We start from the raw sequence: 16,856 nt of genomic DNA, 5'->3' as shown, positions 1-16,856 counted from the left end.
GCAAAGTTGTTTAGTGTGATTTTTTTCTTTGCTTCGGTGGGAGGTGTGAGCCCAGACAGCAGGACTGGCCAGGTGTGGTTTATAGATGGGGTGGAAATGTGAATCCCTCCCAATTTCAGGCTTATTCAACAAACCATGTTTTAAACAAATCCAGGATTGCAGAGGTGGCATTCAGCAGGTTCTGACCAGTTCTGGAGAACCGGTAGCGGAAATTTTGAGTAGTTCGGAGAACCGGTAAATGCCACCTCTGGCTGGCCCCGCCCCTATCTATTCTCTGCCTTCTGAGTCCCAGCTGATCGGGAGGAAATGGGGATTTTGCAGTCTTCTTCCCCTGCCACGCTCACCAAGCCACGCCCACAGAACAGGTAGTAAAAAAAAATTGAATCCTGAAATATAGAGGAGAACCAGGTTATTATAAGGTATGGAATGAAGGGTATAAATGGTTAGAGGAGAGGCGTAAATCTTAAGGAAAGATTAAACAAAGAAGATGCAGGAGTGAAAAATTAGTAATAAATGTGTATAAATGGAAACAACATCCAATGAATGACTGTAACTCAAGAAATGAATCTATTGGTATGTATAAAAACTCTGGAATTTCCTGTAGAGAGAATGGCATATAGGAGTACTGGGGGGGGGGGGGATGCACATATAATGGATGTATACCGAATATGGAAATGTTGTATAGAAGGAAACTGTTAAAGTTGTTTCTTTTTTGTTTTTAAAAAATGTGTAATAAACATTATTTAACAAAACATTGAATCCCACCACTGCAGGGCTGATATAGTGCATGAACCCAGGATGAGTGGTAGCACAGGTAAACCCGATTTTACCCTTTCATCACAGTTGTGAAGTGAATCACACCCACACCCACACCCCTAGATAACCTGCACAGGCCCAACGAGTCAAATCTCTGCTTCTTTGCCTTCACCGCTCAGGAAATGGCTTCCATCCTCCTCATGGCCTCCTCCGGCCAGCTCTGGAAGGAGGGCTGGCTTGGTTTCTGCCTCTGGCCCTTTCCCTCCTCTCATTTCCTGCTCGCTGCAGCTGAAGCCTCCAGCCCCCCCTTTGCCCTCAGCTCCCACGCTCCCAAATTCTGCTCCAAAGCCTAACCTCGGCTGCCCTCTAGCGCTCCACAAATGCACTCCAGTCCAGAGCCTGAAGGATGGATCCAGCCAGGGCAGGAATAACAGAATAACAGGGTTGGAAGGGATCTTAGAGGTCTTCTAGTCCGCCCCCCGCCCCGCCCCTGCTCGAGCAGGAGATATTATCCCATTGTGGACGAAGAGGGGTCCAATCTCTTCTTGAAAACCTCAGTGATGGAGCACCCACAAATTCTGGAGGCAACTTCTGTCCCACTGGTTAATTGTTCTCCCTGTCAGGAAATTTCTCCATATTTCTAGACTGCTTCTCTCCTTGATTCGTTTCCATCCGTCACTTCTTGTCCTGCCTTCTGGTGCTTTGGGGAATAGGTTGACCCCCTTCTTCTTAGTAGCAGCCCCTCAAATACTGGAAGACTGCTATCATGTCACCCCTAGTCCTTCTTTTCTCTAGACCAATCCAGTTTCTACAATCATTCTTCTTCTCTCTCTCTCTCTCTCTCTCTCTCTCTCTCTCTCTCTCTCTCTCCTTCTTTCTCAACCTCTTCCTCTCTTCTCCTCCATGTTTTCCTCATCCTCAAGAAGAGGTATATTGAGTCATTTGTGATGAGGGCCAGCCCATCGATTCACCCAGTTGTGGGTCATATTCAGACTGCTGGGACTACAACTCCCAGCACCCCCAAACCACAAGGGCATCAGATTGGCAGAGCCAGGCTAAAGTTCTACTGACCCATTAACGGTTAACTTGGCAGCCTCTGCTTGCCTTCCTCCCCTCCCCCTCTAATCCATTAAGGTCCTTAAGTGACGGCTAATAAAATGTAATTGTGTTTTAAAATAATTCAATACATTACACTAATTTATCCCAATTAAGCTTCAGCAACTTGGTGCAGATCGACTTAATGCAGGAGTGGGCGACTTTCTCTTCCACTATTTTTTCCAAATGATTGACAGGGGGGAGAAAGGGCCACCACCCTCTTTTAATGGCCCCCTTAGCTATTGTTCTTAAAGGAGCAGAAGGTGAGCGGAGGAATCCAGATATGAGATCTGTAGCATTTGCAAAGACTGGACAGTCATTTGTCCAGAATGGTTTAGGGTCTCCTGCTTGAGCAGTGGGTTGGACTGGAAGACCTCCAAGAAGAGCAACCAGGATGATGAGGGGACTGGAGACTAAAAGATATGATGAGTGGTTGCAGGAACTGGGCATGGTTAATTTAGTGAAGAGAAGGACCAGGGGAGACAGGATAGTAGTCTTCCACTACTTGAGGGGTTGCCACAGAGAGGAAGGGGTCAAGCTATTCTCCAAAGCACCTGAAGGCCAGACAAGGAACAATGGATGGAGACTGAACAAGGAGAGATTCAACCTGGAAATAAGGAGAAACTTTCTGTGAGAACAATCAACCGATGGAACAGAAGTTGCCTTCAGAAGTTGTAGGAGCTTCATCCCTGGAGGCTTTCAAGAAGAGATTGGACTGCCATTTGTTGGAGATGGTGTAGGGTCTCCTGCTTGGGTGGGGGGCTGGACTGGATGGCCTACAGGGTTCCTTCCAACTCTGATAATCTGAATTAGTCTCTTCCAACCCTGTTATTCTATTATTTTATTAATGGCCCTCCCTATTTACATCACGTTGGCCCGTTACCTGTGACCAAGTAGAACCAGGGCCAATCTGGTGGCTGGTTGGACATGTAGCTCTAACCCCTTTGGAGCCCAATAAGTGAGAGGAGGTTGACCTTGGCAGATTCTTCAACCTACCAAGGTGTTTCACCTCCAGAGCAAATTTATCTCCAGGTCGCATCCTGGTGTTTCATCTCCATCCCATCAATGCTTTATCTCCAAGGTTGCTTGGCAGAACCTCAAAATCCTCTTTTCAAAATCCTCTTTTTAGAGTTCCAAACACTTCTCTGTCTCTTTCCCGAATCTGGTCATGAAAGAGGAATCCTGGGTGTTCCCATGTTGTCCTCTTCCTAAAAAAAGAGCTGTCCCACCTTGGCAACTTCAAGACTTGCGGACTTCAACTCCCAGAATTCCTCAGACAGCAGAGCAGCAGAGCTGGCTGGGGAATTCTGGGAGCTGAAGTCCACAAGTCTCGAAGTTGCAAGGTTTTAGGCAGCCCTGTGCTGAAGGCAGGCTGTGGGTGGGCTCATGTAAGACCTCATCCTTGGCAGATTGGACCAAGTTCTCACCCGCTGGTTGGGCTCGGGCTACCCATGAAGGCATGAAGCCCGTGGCTTTGTATGTTCCGTGAATGTGACACTTCATGGCTATTTCTGTTCAGAGTAACAGCCTGTTCTTCTCGTGCCTCGTTTGGCAGATCTGATCCACAGCCTTCGGTGGAGAAATTGTGCCAACGCTGGCATTCGCGTGGCTTTGGGGGTCACGGAGCAGCCACAAAACCTCTGAGCCTCAATGTTGTTCTGTCCTGAGCATCTTTAAGCGGAGGCAGCCCACAAGAAGCTCTTGCGTGTCCAGTTCCGAGGCCTACCCATGCCCAGCCTCTTTCTCGGCCCCACGGCTGGCTTGGCGGGGGGGGGGCACTTGCAAAGATGGGAGAGGAGATCAGGAGGAGGAGGAGGCCTCTGCGGCTTGGCGCAAGACTAGCCCTCCCTTTTCCCCGCTTCACTTATCAGCCACGGCTTAGCCGACCGACAGCATGGGGCGGAAAGTGTTTTATCTCCTTGGCCAAACCACAGCATCCCTAAAGCGGTTCTGATTTGCTGTTACTATGGTGACACGGCTGGGTTTATCAGGGCTGAATTTGTAGTTGTTTAAGTGCTGAGCAAAAGGGATGTAGGAGGGACTGGCTCCCAGCAGTTGCCGGGGAAGGAAAGCCAGCCAGCTTCTCTCACAAAGCCCTGCGCTGGGCCTTGGCCCCAAAGGATGCCTAGGAAGCCCCTCCTGCCCCCCCCCCAGTCCCCAAAATACCGTAAGAACAAAGGGGGCTAGGAATGGGGGACCCAGAGAGCTGCAGAGCGTCGGAGGGCTGTAGATTTTCCCCACCTCGATTGCAATTGAAAGGGTCTTGCAGCCCAGCTTCACAGGCTGTTCTTCTCCAAGGATGTCGGGCAGTGGTTGGGCACAGCGGAGGCCCCGATATCCGGGAGGATCAGATTCGGAAAGGCTGTACTAATGAGATACTCCGACTCCAGAAGTCACTCCTTGAGGTCTTTGGCTGTTGATTTCCTCTGCCTTTAATCTTCAGGGCAGGGTATCCAGATGAGCGAGGAGGAAAATCTGCGTAAAATTAAAGAGCAAAATGAGGCACAATGAAATGACCAAATAACAGGATTGGGAGGGACCTTGGAGGTCTTCTAGTCCAACCCCCTGCTCGGGCAGGAATGGAAAACAGGAATGGGTGCAAGCATTGTCCGAGCAAGCAAAAAGGCTGCCAACATGAGAGAGTTTGATCTCATTGTGGAAGTTTGAAAGAATTAGATGGAAGGCGGTGAAGAGGGATGCTGGGCAGCTAAGGGGCATCCTGGTACTCCAAGATAGGGAGGTGGCTGACCCTAGGGGTAACCTTTGCATTTTGTAGCATGAAACTGCACAGAGATGGGGGTGGCTGGGATGGAACAGTGACACAAAAACAGCTCTGCATTTCTTCCGTCAAACCCCAGCCTCTTCGTTTCCAGAAAAACCAAGTTTTTAACTATGCACAGAAAGAGGAAAAAAATTTACCATGCTCTAAAATAAGGAACTAGCAGTTCAACAACTTTTTTTAAAAAAAAAAACTTGCAATCCAGAAACAATAAGCCCAGACAATTGCCAAATGCAAAGGACTGTAGCATCTCATTCAAGTTCTTGGTTTGTTCTCGTTGCAAACTTTGACCGCGGGAGATGCAAGAGGAAACTTAATTCTTGCATTCAGATTCAGGGGCTAGTTGTATTTTTTAAAAAAATATTAGTTCAGCTTCTATATCAGTTTATTCATTTATTCATTCATTCTTCTGTTCGTTCATTCATTCACTTACATGTTGAAATTCATTTTTTTAAAATTATTTCAGCTTATGTGTCGAAATTTATTAGTTCAGCTTGCAATTTTCTTGAGGTTACTAAAGAGGCGGTGACCAAATTCTTCTTCGTTCAATGGGCCTCTTTTTCTGGTGTTAAAATCTGCTGGAAAGGGTTTTTTTTTTTGGCTTTCCCCTCCATCCTCTTGCAGAGAAGCTGGGGCATTATCTGCAGAATTTGGCAGTGGATCAAATTCCCACAAAAGTTGCTAAAGTTGCAGAAAGACTGTCATAAATTTCTCCTCCTCCCAGGAACATCTGGCTTGGAGAATCAGGATGACCTCTGGAATCAGCCAATAAATATGTGTTTGGCCTTTGTAAAGGCCAGCAGGACAGAGTATCGATACTGATATATGATTCGTCTTGGCAGAAGAATAATGGCATTCAACAGACTGAAACAGAAAAATCAAAGAGTTTGGAATGAGGTAGAAAGAAAAGAAAAGGAAAACTTGGGCAGTTCAAGGCACTTTTCTCATTTCATTCTGGCCGGAGAAGGGCAGAGACCTGGAGAGTGAAAGCAGGACTCCTTGGTGTTCTCTGAACTTGGCTGTTTTCAGAAGTTTTATGAACCAACTAGGTAACATCATCAGTGCTAGAGGGGAGAAGGGTTTGTGGAGCAGAGGAAGAGGGAGAAGAAGAGGAGAAGGAAGGAAGGAAGGAAGGAAGGAAGGAAGGAAGGAAGGAAGGAAGGAAGGAAGAGGAGGACTATGGGCTCCTTGGTGCTCTCTGAACTTGGCTGTTTTCTTCACATGTTTTATGACCCAACTAGATAACATCATCAGTGCTAGAAGGGAGAGGGGTTGGTGGAGAGGAGGAGGAGGAGGAGGAGGAGGAGGAGGAGGAGGAGGAGAAAGAGAAAGAAAAAGGAGGAGGAGAAGGACTGTGGGATCCTTTGTGTTCTCTGAACTTGTTTTCTTCAGACGTTTCATGACCCAACTAGACAACATCATCCCTGCTAGCAGTGAAGGGATTTGCCTTGTTCCACCAGGACATCATGTGTGATGTTTGCAGATGTGATTTTGAGAGCATTGTTATAAGCCAGAAAAGTAACCCTGGAGGCACAGTGGTGAAATTAAAATATTTTTTACTACCGGTTCTATGGGCGTAGCAGGGGAAGGATCCCCATCCCCACTCTGGGGCCAGTCAGAGGTGGTATTTGCCGGTTCTCTGAACTACTCAAAATTTCAGCTACCGGCTGGATTTCACCCCTGCGAGTAGAACTTCCAGGACCCCAGAGAAACAAGCCTTACACTTCCTCTAGTCGTGCCTGGTGCCTGGAGATCTGAGTGCCCAACGAGTCCGATCTACTCCCCTTGGTTCTCTTTGCTCCGACGGGCCCCCTCCTCAACTTCTCCCCCCTGTCAACGCGGCCAGGAGACCCAAAGACTTGTAGGCGCAGGATCTCCCAGGTGAGGGAGGCACCAGGGGTCTTCTGGCTCTCTTCCCCGAAGTTCAGGTAAAGCAGAGAGGAAGTAGCTCAGCCGAGGTACCAGCGCCCCCCACCCACCCCGCCTGAAGCCTTCCCTGCGGGCGGACCAGGCGGGGAACAGGCGGTGCGGCTGCCTCGAGATTCCTTCTCTCCCCCACCCTCCCCAGGCCGCGGGGGACGCTCCCGACCCAGCCAACTTTCTGCAAAGCCCCCGGCTGGGGGTGCCCCCCCCCTGGACTGGCACCGATCCCGGGATGAGGGAGCTGGGCGGCTGGGACGATCCTCGGGCAGTCGGAGCAGCTCCGAGGCGGGTTTGAGACGAGGAGGGCGGAGGAGGAGGAGAGCGCCCAGTCCCCACCTCCTCCCGGTCGGGGCGGGGAGCTGACCCCCCCACCCCGCCCCCACCCGCTCCATGGCGCTCCAGCAGGGGGCGCTGTTGGGCTTGGCAGAGGCGCGGCTCTCCCGGGGGAAACCCGAGCGCGTCTCCGGCCGCCGCCGCCTCCCGTGATGCCCCCCAACTTTTCCGCCGGTCCCCGCCCCGCCCGCCGGCGCTAAGCTCCGGCTGGCTCCGCTCCGCCGGCGGCCAGACGAGGATGGGCAGCAGCAGGCAGGGCCAAGGCGGAGAGGGAGCCGCGGGGGCGGAGGGCGCAGGGCGGGGGCGCCGCCGTCGGTAACCCGCCGCTCAACCGCCTCGCTCGCCTCCCGCTGCAGCCGCTGCTCCCGCGCCTCCGCCGCCCTCGCCGGACAGCGCCCCGAGGCCGCCCCGAGCCAGCCGAGCGCGCGCCCGCTGGATGGGCCCGGCGGCTCCGGCCACGGATGTCGGCTGCTGTTGCAGCGCTGGCGGCGGCGGCGCCCGGCTCTCGGTCCTTGTTGAACGGCGCGTCGGCCCAGCGCTGAAGGCGGAGGAGGAGGAGGCAGGTAAGGCAGGCGCTGGACCCGACGGGGTCTCGGGGAGGGGGCTGCAGGTGGGGCGGGGGCGCCGGAGAACAAAGGAGGCGAAGCGCCCGGGAGGGGGAGGGGGAGGGGCGGCGGTCCGAAACGGGGCTGGGCGGATGGAGCGGGGGGGGGGGAGCTTGGCAGAAGGACTCCCAGCCCCATCATCCCCGGCCGAGCGGAGCCACGACCGCCTTAGGGAAGGCTGGGAGACGCAGCGAGGACGGCCGGGGTGGTGTGCACGCAGCCCCTCCTGTCTCTCGGCAGCCTCCGCCGCTTCTTCCCTCTACTTGGGCCACTGGCCAAGCGCCCACCGCCCGCTCCCTGCCACCTCTGGGGGCCTCGGAGGGGTCTCCTCTCTCCGGCTCTATCTGCCGGGCGAGCTCCGCCCTTGGAAGCCCCGGCAGGCGAGCCAGGCAGACCCGGAGGCTTTGGGGCAGGGCGGGGGTCCCTCCTCTTCCTCCCCCCCCAAAAGAGAAAGGACGCCCGGGCATCTCGGGGGGGGGGGACTGTGCGGGTCCAGGAAGGCGCTGCTTCCTCCGGGAGGATTCCGGTCGGTTGTGGCTGCTGCTCGGGCGAGCGTGGTGGGATCAAAGGCTTTTCCTCCGGGGCGCCGCCCCCGCGCTGCTCCAGACAAACCCGCGGAGCCGGAGGGCAGCCAAAGCCGCGGCTGGCTCCTGCCCGGCCCGGGCTGGCCTCTCTCGCTCCCGGGGGACGGACTCTGCTTTGCATCCTCCCGGGCGGGGCCAGGGCGCAGGGAAGGTCTGGCTTCCATTGGAGGGGGAGGGGGCGGCAAAGCTTCCCTCCTCGCCTTTGAAGATAATTCTTCCTTCGCTTTCCCGAAGGATGTTAACAGATTAACAAAGTTGGAAGGGACCTTGCAGGTCATCTAGTCCAACCCCCTGCCCAAGCAGGAGGAGACCCTACATCTGCCTCTAACTAGGATCAAACTCACAAACCTCCTGATTGTGAGGCCAGAGCCCCACCTCTAGGCCACAGAATGGGGAAGCTCTCCTTCCGGGAGGGGTGGCCGGGGATCTTTTTAAACAGGCTTCTTTCCAGCCCTGAGGTCGAAGGAAGGGGGAGGCGGGGAAGACCCCTACAACTGGGTGTATATAATTTGGCCACAGCTTAGGAACCTCCCTCTCACTTCTTCCTTTACTCAAAGTTCTCTCCAAACCCCTCACCCTCCATCCTGCAGTGCAAACCAGTTAGGTCTCATCCTGCAGAGAGCAAGTATGGGCCAGGAATAGGTTGCCTTGATGAAGATCGATCCTAGGTAGGTTGAGAGACCGTTGGAGAAACCTTGAAAGTTTGGTATTTTCATCGAGGGCATCAGACGTGGTTTGTTATCTTTGTGGGGTTTGCAACACGGTGTATATCGCCAAACTAGATCTCTGCACGATGTCTGCCTCTGTTCCAAGCCCACTTTGCATGGGGAAAGACGGTGGCCTCGAACCTCCAAATACAGTGGACCTTGGCTCTTCTGTAGAACAGGCCACCCTGGTAAAGATGACTGAATGATTTGATGTAAGATAAAAACAGTGAGAAGAGAAGGGTAGAAAAAGCTATTGGGGAGGTAACTGTGATGCTAAGAAGCACTTTTGTTTGAGATCCTGGACCTGGTTTTTCACCTGAATCCAGGTGTTCAAATGCTCCCCAAAGAATGTGGTTTTTTAATGAGTTCAAAAGAGGAAATTCTTATCCAGATGGTAAGGAATGAGGGTAACTGGATTTAATTCATTGTTCTTCCTCTTAGAGTCAATTAACTCTGACCTGTCCATTTTTTTGGCCCTGTTCACTTCTTGGCCTTCTGGTTTACCTGTCTGGGACTAACTTTGTCCTCACCCCATTTGTAATCCACACAGAGATGAAATCGTAGCATTGTGGGGCTTGGAAGGGACCTTGGAGGTCTTCTAGTCCAACCCCTGGTAAATGAATTTCTTGGTTTGAAAAAGTACCTTTCCATGTTAGATGCAAGTGTGTTTATAGCTTTTTAACACTCCTATACTAGTTTGTAGAGCTGAACTGTTCTGAATTATTGCAGACTAACCAAGGATAAGGGACGCGGTGGCTCAGTGGCTAAGACGCTGAGCTTGTCGATCAGAAAAGTCAGCAGTTTGGCGGTTCGAATCCCTAGTGCCATGTAACGGAGTGAGCTCCTGTTATCTGTCCCAGCTTCTGCCAACCTAGCAGTTTGAAAGCACATAAAAATGCAAGCAGAAAAATAGGAACCACTTTGCTGGGAAGGGAACAGCCTTCAGTGTTTAATCATTCTGGCCACATGACCACGGAGACGTCTTCGGACAGCGCTGGCTCTTCGCCTTGGAAATGGAGATGAGCACTGCCCCCTAGAGTTGGGAACGACTATGTGCGAGGGGAACCTTTACCTTTAACCAAGGATTACACCTCCCCTGGTCTAAGGTAGCCTCAAAACCTTCCTTTCCCACCGTTGCCCTCTTGCAGTTCTAACATGTGTTGATTTCTGATGTATTAATCTGACATCAAATCTCAGCTTGTAGTGAGGGAAGCATCTTCCTAACTTTATACATAAAGTTTTCAGACAGGCAAGGTTAAAAAGAAAAGAGTAGTTTGCACCCAGACGTGAAGCTGTTTACAATAAACATCTGCTTTTAGCCAGTAAAACCAAGTGTGTTGCAGGTAGTTCTTGATGTACGACCACAATGGTGCCCAAAATTTCTGTTCCTAAGTGAAACATTGGTTAATTAAATTTCACCCCAATTTACGACCTTTCTTGCCACAGTTATTAAGTGAATCGCTGCAGTTATTAAGCTAGTAACACGCTGGCTAAGTGAATCAGTCGTAAGTGTGAAAAACGTAAAAGTCACTCTTTTCAGCCCATTGTAACCTTGAATGACCACTAAAGGAACTGCTCTAAGCCAAGGACCAACCGTAATGGGTTTGTGTCTGCAGACCGATATTCGTGCTTCCTTGGTGTTGTGGAATTATCACAGACATTCGTCTAGGGGAGTTGAATTACTTTCATCGCTTGATCTCTTTTGTGGCGGCGGTTGTGTTTTGTTTTACGACGAGACCCGCGATGGTTTATGCTTCTGTTCCAATGCATTGAAGGATTTGCAGCCTGGTTTAGCAGTCGTTTGAGTGACGGCCTCGTGCACGATGGGTTTGAGGGTAGCAAATCCGGCTCCGTCTTAATCCTGCACGCCTTTTTATTGGCGGGTGTTTTTCTATTCTACGATGAGGCAAAATTGTGGTGGAATTGTTGGTGAAAACACAGTCAACCAGCAGAAGGTTTTGTTTCCCCGAATGCTGCAGAAAAAAAATATTGAAAACACGAGAGTGCCGTGTTGAGGGTTGTACAAGACTGGTGAAAATCTCTCGGTCTGGTCTAATTATTTTAAACAGCCTGGCAAACATCCGTTTTTCCTCTGGCAGAGGGGCAGGAAATGGGCTGTGATTGTCCAGCTGCTTGCGGTGGGGTTGTTGTCTGCTTTTGGCAAGGATCTGTTTTCAAGACCTTCCAAAGTCCCCAAAACAGAAGCTTCGGGAAGATTAGCCTGAAAACTTCTGGACTGGCCTAAGATATTTTATTACCCGAGGGAAGGGTAATTTTTTTGTCCTTCCCTTCCTTTTCCCCCCTCCAGTTTTGCGTGAAAGCAACTTGAATGTTTCTTCTGGACAATGTTTTCCACCATAGCTGTGCCCTCCGAATCTCAAAATCATTGTCTTTTCCCCCAAGGGTTGGGTAGAGTGCTTTTTTAAAAACAAAAATTGGCATCCTTCAACAAAAGGGATGAATCATTGCCTCCTCCTGCTGAAATTCAACGGTAGCTGCCAAGATGGGTGACCCTTCCCCCCTCTCTCTTTCCTTTTCTAAAGGTATTTTTGTTGAGGTTCCTCAGAGGGAGACTCCTTGGAGAATCCAGATAGCCGCCTGGCAAGGACAACGTTGGAGAGAGACCTGAACAGCGAAGACTACAAGTCCCAGCAGGCAGTGTGGGCTCTGGAGTCCAACATCTGTCCGCAGTGCTGAACTCAAAATGACCTGGTGCCTCCTGGGAGTTGTAGTCTTCTCCACTTGGGGCCTCCTCAAGAAGGTCACGAGGGTTTCTTCAGAGTTCCTATGGAGAAGGTGCTAGAAGACCCCGTCTGGGGGGTGTTGGGAGCCCCAGGGTCCCTCTGGCCCTGTCTGGGTTGCTGAAGGGTAGCCTTCTGCCCCATTTGCAAGGTGACTCACTCCCCACGGGACCCACCAGCTCAGAAGATGCTCCACAAAGCTTTGGAGATCTGAGGAGGCGCTTATGAAAGAGTCACGCTCCCCCTTTTTTCTTCTGAAACCCCCTTCTCTGCGCAGCGAACCACCGCTGGGAAAGGACAACAGGGAGAGAGCAGAGAAGCTTTCTCTCTCCTTTCTTTTAACAATTAAAAGGAAACGGAGGAGGAGGAGGGCTTTGAGATGAGCAAAGGAGGCCTGTAACCCACACCATGGAACGGCAATGAAGGAAGACGTCTGTTGCTTTCTCTTTTCTTCCGCCCGCCTGTCCATCTGTCCATCCATCCATCCATCCATCCCTCGGCAAAATTAATTGAATACAATTTTTTTGGGGGGGGGTCTTTCGTGCCAGACTTCTGGAAGAGTAGGCCATCAATTGTTCTCCAGGAGGGGTCTCCAGAAACAGGAGGGGTTTCTCAGGAGGCTTCCAATGAAAGAGGACGAGGCCTGTGTCCCTGTCAAGAGTCCGATGTTGAGAAGGATTGGACACCCAGGATCTGGGGTTGGGCCAGCTGCTGGGAATCACAGCTGAACATTTCCTGGTTTTCTGAGGTCCCCTTGAGCCCCAACCTCCTTGATTTACGACCACAATTGAGCCCAACATTATTGCCGCTAAGTGAAACATTTGTTACGTGACTTTTGCCCCACTTTCCTTGTCAAAGTTGTTGAGGGAATCTCTGCCGTTCTGCATTTAGCCACCTGGTTGTTAAGTGGATCCGGTTTTCCCCATGGCCGTCTTCCAATATCTCAGGGTCTGCCCCAAAGAAGAGGCAGTCAAGCTATTCTCCAAGGCACCTGAAGGGAGGACAAGAAGCAATGGGTGGAAACTAATCAAGGAGAGAAGCAACTTAAACCGAGGAGGAATTTCCTGACAATGAGAACAATTAGCCATTGGAATGGCTTGTCTCCAGAAGTTGTGAATGCTCCAACACTGGAAGTTTTTAAGAGGAGATTGAATGACCATTTGTCTGAAACAGTATAGGGTTTCCTGCCTAGGCAAGGGGTTGGACTAGAAGACCTCCAAGGTCCCTTCCAACTCTTCTATTGTATTATCATATGGCCGTTGCTGGTCAGAAGGTTCCAAGAGGAGGATCACGTGACCCCTGGACACTGCAACCGTCGTAAATATGAACCACTTGCCAAGTGTCTGAATTTTGATCACGCAACTCCAAGGAGGCCGCAGTGGTCATAAGTGTGAAAAATGGTCGTAAGTCCCTTTTTTCAGTGCGTTGTAACTTTGGACGGTCACTAAATGAACAGTTGTAAGTCAAGAACTACATGTCATGGATCCACCACCCTTTAAATTTCTCTCGGTTTCTAGACTGGGCCGAACAGGTAAGCTAATTTTGAATACCAAATAAAAACAGAAGCATAGAAAATGGCTGCTGTGGAAACATTCACCCCAAATTTGTGAGTCATTGTCATCTTCTCGAGCCCAAGTTCCTTCACCGTCTTCTTGCTGGAGGTAGATCTGCATGGAAGGTTCTCAAGGGATAAGATACCTTCACACAGGTATTTGGGGATCTCCAAATGGTATATATAAGCTACTCCTCTGTTGAACATGGACCAGAGGAAGTCAATCTGGAGAAACCGTGGTGTTTTTCATGGTAGTTGCAGATCCATAGAAAAGTCTCTCTTGAGTCCAGGAGGTCAACACTCCCGAGGACTTCATGGCTATTTTTCTTGGCCAGAAGTGGCTTTGTCATGTCTTCCCAGTAGAGTCGACCCTCTTGACGTGCACCCCAGAGAAGGCTTCAGATCCACCATCCATGATGGACTCCATCCTGACTTTTTTCTGGCCATATTCTGTAGAGCTCCCCAAGAGGTTGCAAGTAGGTGTCCCACCTCTGATGTGGCTAGAGGTCTTTTGGGGGAGGGGTCTTCTATTATTTGAGTTTTTCCAAGCTGGAGACTTGGAAGGTGGATGGGCTTCTACGTCTGCTCCTTCCTCTGCGAGGCCCGGCCTTCGATCTTGAGCTTTGAGGGAGCTGTACTACTGCGTAGTTCCTTCCCAAGATGAGCAAGGAGGAGGGGAAGGAATGCGAGTTGGGGGCCTAGCAAGGGGGTCTGTCTTTAACCCCTGCCTAGGATGGCAGCCTAGAGCAGTGATGGCGAACATTTTCGGCACCGAGTGCCCAAACCAGAACATTCCAGAAACCAGAAGACCAGCTGCCGGTGTGCGCATGCCGGTTTTGGGGGCTATTTTTCGGCCGCTTTGGGGGGCATATTTGGCTGTTTTTAGCCAGTATTTTGGCTGTTTTCTGGCTGTTTTCCAGGCCGTTTTTGGGCTGTTTTGGGACCGAAACACAGCCTGAGAATAGCCAAAAAACGGCCTGGGTTTTGGCCATTTTGGGGGGCATTTTCAGGCCATTTTCTGGCACTCCAGCGCCCGCGAGGACCATATGCTCCGGAAACTGGAAGCTCAGATGGTGACGGCACACGTGGCCACAGAGAAGGTTCTGTGTGCCACCTCCGGCACATGGGCCATAGGTTCACCATCTCAGGCTTAGAGGCTTCCTTTGGACTGTGAATAACAGATCAGAAGGGAAGGGGGGGCATTTGGAGGGGGGGGGGTGCCAGGAGCTCTTCATCCTTTAAGTAGCTGGTGGGAGGAGGAGGAGGAGGAGGAGAAGCAACCCTCCTGGGTTCAGAGATGAAGATGAAATAGAAGGAGCACTGAGCTGGCTCTAAGCTAAGAGCAGGATGGAGAGAAGGAGAGAATAAAAGGGAAGGGAAGGAGAGAGAAAAAACCCACAGGGAGGAGGGTGGAAGCCACCAAGGCACCTTTCGGCCCTTTGCCATCTCCACAAACCCAACGCCTCTCACCAGCCCGAGTCCTTATCTTGGAGAAACAGAACCAATCAGCCTGCAGGAAGACTTGGCGGAGAAGCGAGGGGGTGGGGTGGGAAGAGCCATCCCTTTGACTCACAAAGAAACAACAACAAAGTCACCCTTTCGCTTTTTTCTTTTGTAAAAAGCACAAAATGCAGACACAAAATTAAAAGGCGGCAGCTGCCCCGCTGGCACTTGGCTCCCGAGACACCTTGCCCCTCCTCCCGCCTTGTGGGGAGGGTGTCCCTGGCAATGCCACCGCGGCTCCTGCCACACCGGGGAGAAGTTTGGAGGGCAGGAAATGCTCCCGACGGACAAGCAACCTGCCTTCTCGGGCTGCGGCCGAGTCAACCCTCCCCTGAAGCCATCTTTGGGGTGAATGCTGTGGGCTGAGACCCCCCCTTTGCCCCTCTTCTGGTCCCCGTCGAAGCTCTGGATGCCTTCCACCCTTCCCTTCCGATTCGGAGGATGGCACACTTGTGGCGAAGGACATGCAGCCAGGCTGATTGTGCACTGCTGCCCGGGTATTTTGCCATCCAAATATATGTTATGTCGGCTGGCAGGCGAAGCGGGGAGAAGGTTTTGTTTTTTCCTGAATCCCAAGCTGCTGGATTACATTCACACGATCCTTTTTTCCTCCTTTGCCTTCTTTTGGCCATTCTTCTTACGGATCCTGAGAGAGCCAGGGAATCCCACAGCCAAATGGAGCTCAATTCCCTCTCTCGAATCTCACCTTCTCCCCCTCGGAGGGCAGCACGGACCCACCTACCCAGTTTCTGTAAGGAGGCTGAGATCATCGCCTTCCCTGGCACGCTCAGGATGTTTGTCCGGGACGTAACGGATCACGTAGTAACACAGGTGTAACAGCCGGCTGCCTTAACGCTCAGAGGGGTGGGATGCCATCCTGAGGCAGCTGGATTTGGGCAGCCGAGAACATCTGGTTCTAGCTTGGCCTTCTGGATGCCAGGCACTGTTCTTGGTACCCACCACCACCGTCCCTGGAAGTTTAGCCCAGTGTTTTTCAACCGACGTGTGGACTTTTAACTCCCAGAATCCCCCAGCCCGTTTGTATAAGGTGCAAGCAAATAAAGAGCTGAATGATTCTGGTGAAATTGTTCCGTGTCGTTCTTGGGCTTAGCGTGATGGGAGCTGAAGTCTCCAGGCACTGGGTCAAAACATCGGCAGTTTCAACTGTGCCATTTGGGGCTAGCCTATCGAGATAGGTCTCCTCAACATACAAGGGTTGACCATGTCCATTGCATGCTGGCTGGGGGATTCTGGGAGTTGAAGTCCACCCAACTTAAATTCGCCATGGTTGAGAAGCAGAGGAACAGGGCCAGGGTTCATTTGAGAGAGTCCCTACCTGGCTCTTAGCCTCTCAGAAACACCGTCTCTCCTTTAACAGAGTTGGCAGGGGCCCTCTAGGTCATCTAGTCCAACCCCTTTCAGTGGGACTCTTCCACCTGGGGGGCTCCTCCCCCTCTTCCAAGCCATGGCCCCGTAACTGAGTCTGTGCGTCTTTATCCATCTTCATTTATTCTTCATTGTTTTGTTCCCCGACTCCCCCTCTCCCTAGCAGACGCTCCAAAGCTGGTCCCGTGAGAAGGAGCCACACTGCGCGTGTAAACAAAGCTTTTCCGCGGAGAGCGGGAGGGACGCTGCCGGATCTTTCCCGCTGCCTACCAACAGCTTGAGGCGGCTTCTCGTTTGCCCAGTTCCTTCTCGGAGTTGTTCGGCTGCCAGCCTTCTTGGCTGTGGCTCAGGCGCCTCCAGCTAGGCCTGTGCAGGCAGCTTCTGCTGGGGGGGGGGGGGTGGACCTTGGCACGGACCCTGGCAGTCGGCGGGATAGGGAAGGAGGGGGTATGGAGGACAAGGAAGCAGCGGGCAGCCTGGTCGAGCAGGTGGGGCATCTGGGCAATGGGGCACCCAGAACGTGGCTTGTACCTGACCGCTGGCAAAGCTTGCTGGATCCTTCCCTTCCTTTGCCACTGGAGCAGAAAGGCATACATGGGCATCTTGGCACCTTCCGCGCCTCCTTCATACCTCAGTGGCTGGGCCCTCCTCTTAGGCCAGTATGGTGACCTCATCCCAGGCACGTCCTTCTCTTAAGCCCCTCCCTCCCTCCCTACTTCTGCTCCCACCCACCCAACCTCCCCCTGCTCCCTTCCCTAACCTCAGGGTGTGATCCTTTGCCAGCACTGGCCATCAAAGGTCCACCTCGCCCTCCTTGCAAAGGTGGGGCCCAGGTGTGTCTGGGGCTCTCTTCTTCCCCCTCGCCACACCCCTCCCCCAAGTAAGCTGACCT

The 16,856-nt window shown here is 51.9% G+C and overlaps 2 protein-coding genes across 3 annotated transcripts in view; one reads left to right on the top strand and one right to left on the bottom strand.

Moving 5' to 3' along the window:
- PEMT (phosphatidylethanolamine N-methyltransferase) overlaps positions 1-907 on the bottom strand; it is a 36,626-nt gene extending 35,719 nt beyond the window's left edge. The window contains exon 1 of the mRNA XM_081965652.1: positions 885-907. The gene's annotated coding sequence lies outside the window, so the exon portion shown is untranslated. The remainder of the gene's footprint in view (positions 1-884) is intronic.
- A 6,135-nt stretch (positions 908-7,042) lies between these two features.
- Positions 7,043-16,856, top strand: part of RAI1 (retinoic acid induced 1) — a 103,156-nt gene continuing 93,342 nt past the window's right edge. The window contains exon 1 of one of the 2 annotated variants that reach the window (XM_081965610.1): positions 7,043-7,449. The gene's annotated coding sequence lies outside the window, so the exon portion shown is untranslated. Of the gene's footprint in view, positions 7,450-8,538; positions 8,744-16,856 lie in introns of those variants that run through there. The other variant, XM_081965609.1, reaches the window with a different exon arrangement.

This window comes from Natrix helvetica (assembly GCF_964273705.1).
Source record: "Natrix helvetica genome assembly, chromosome: 13".
In the NCBI taxonomy this organism is placed as follows: domain Eukaryota; kingdom Metazoa; phylum Chordata; class Lepidosauria; order Squamata; family Natricidae; genus Natrix; species Natrix helvetica.
Note: the sequence above shows the minus strand (reverse complement) of the source record. Positions and strands in the feature narration are given on the sequence as shown.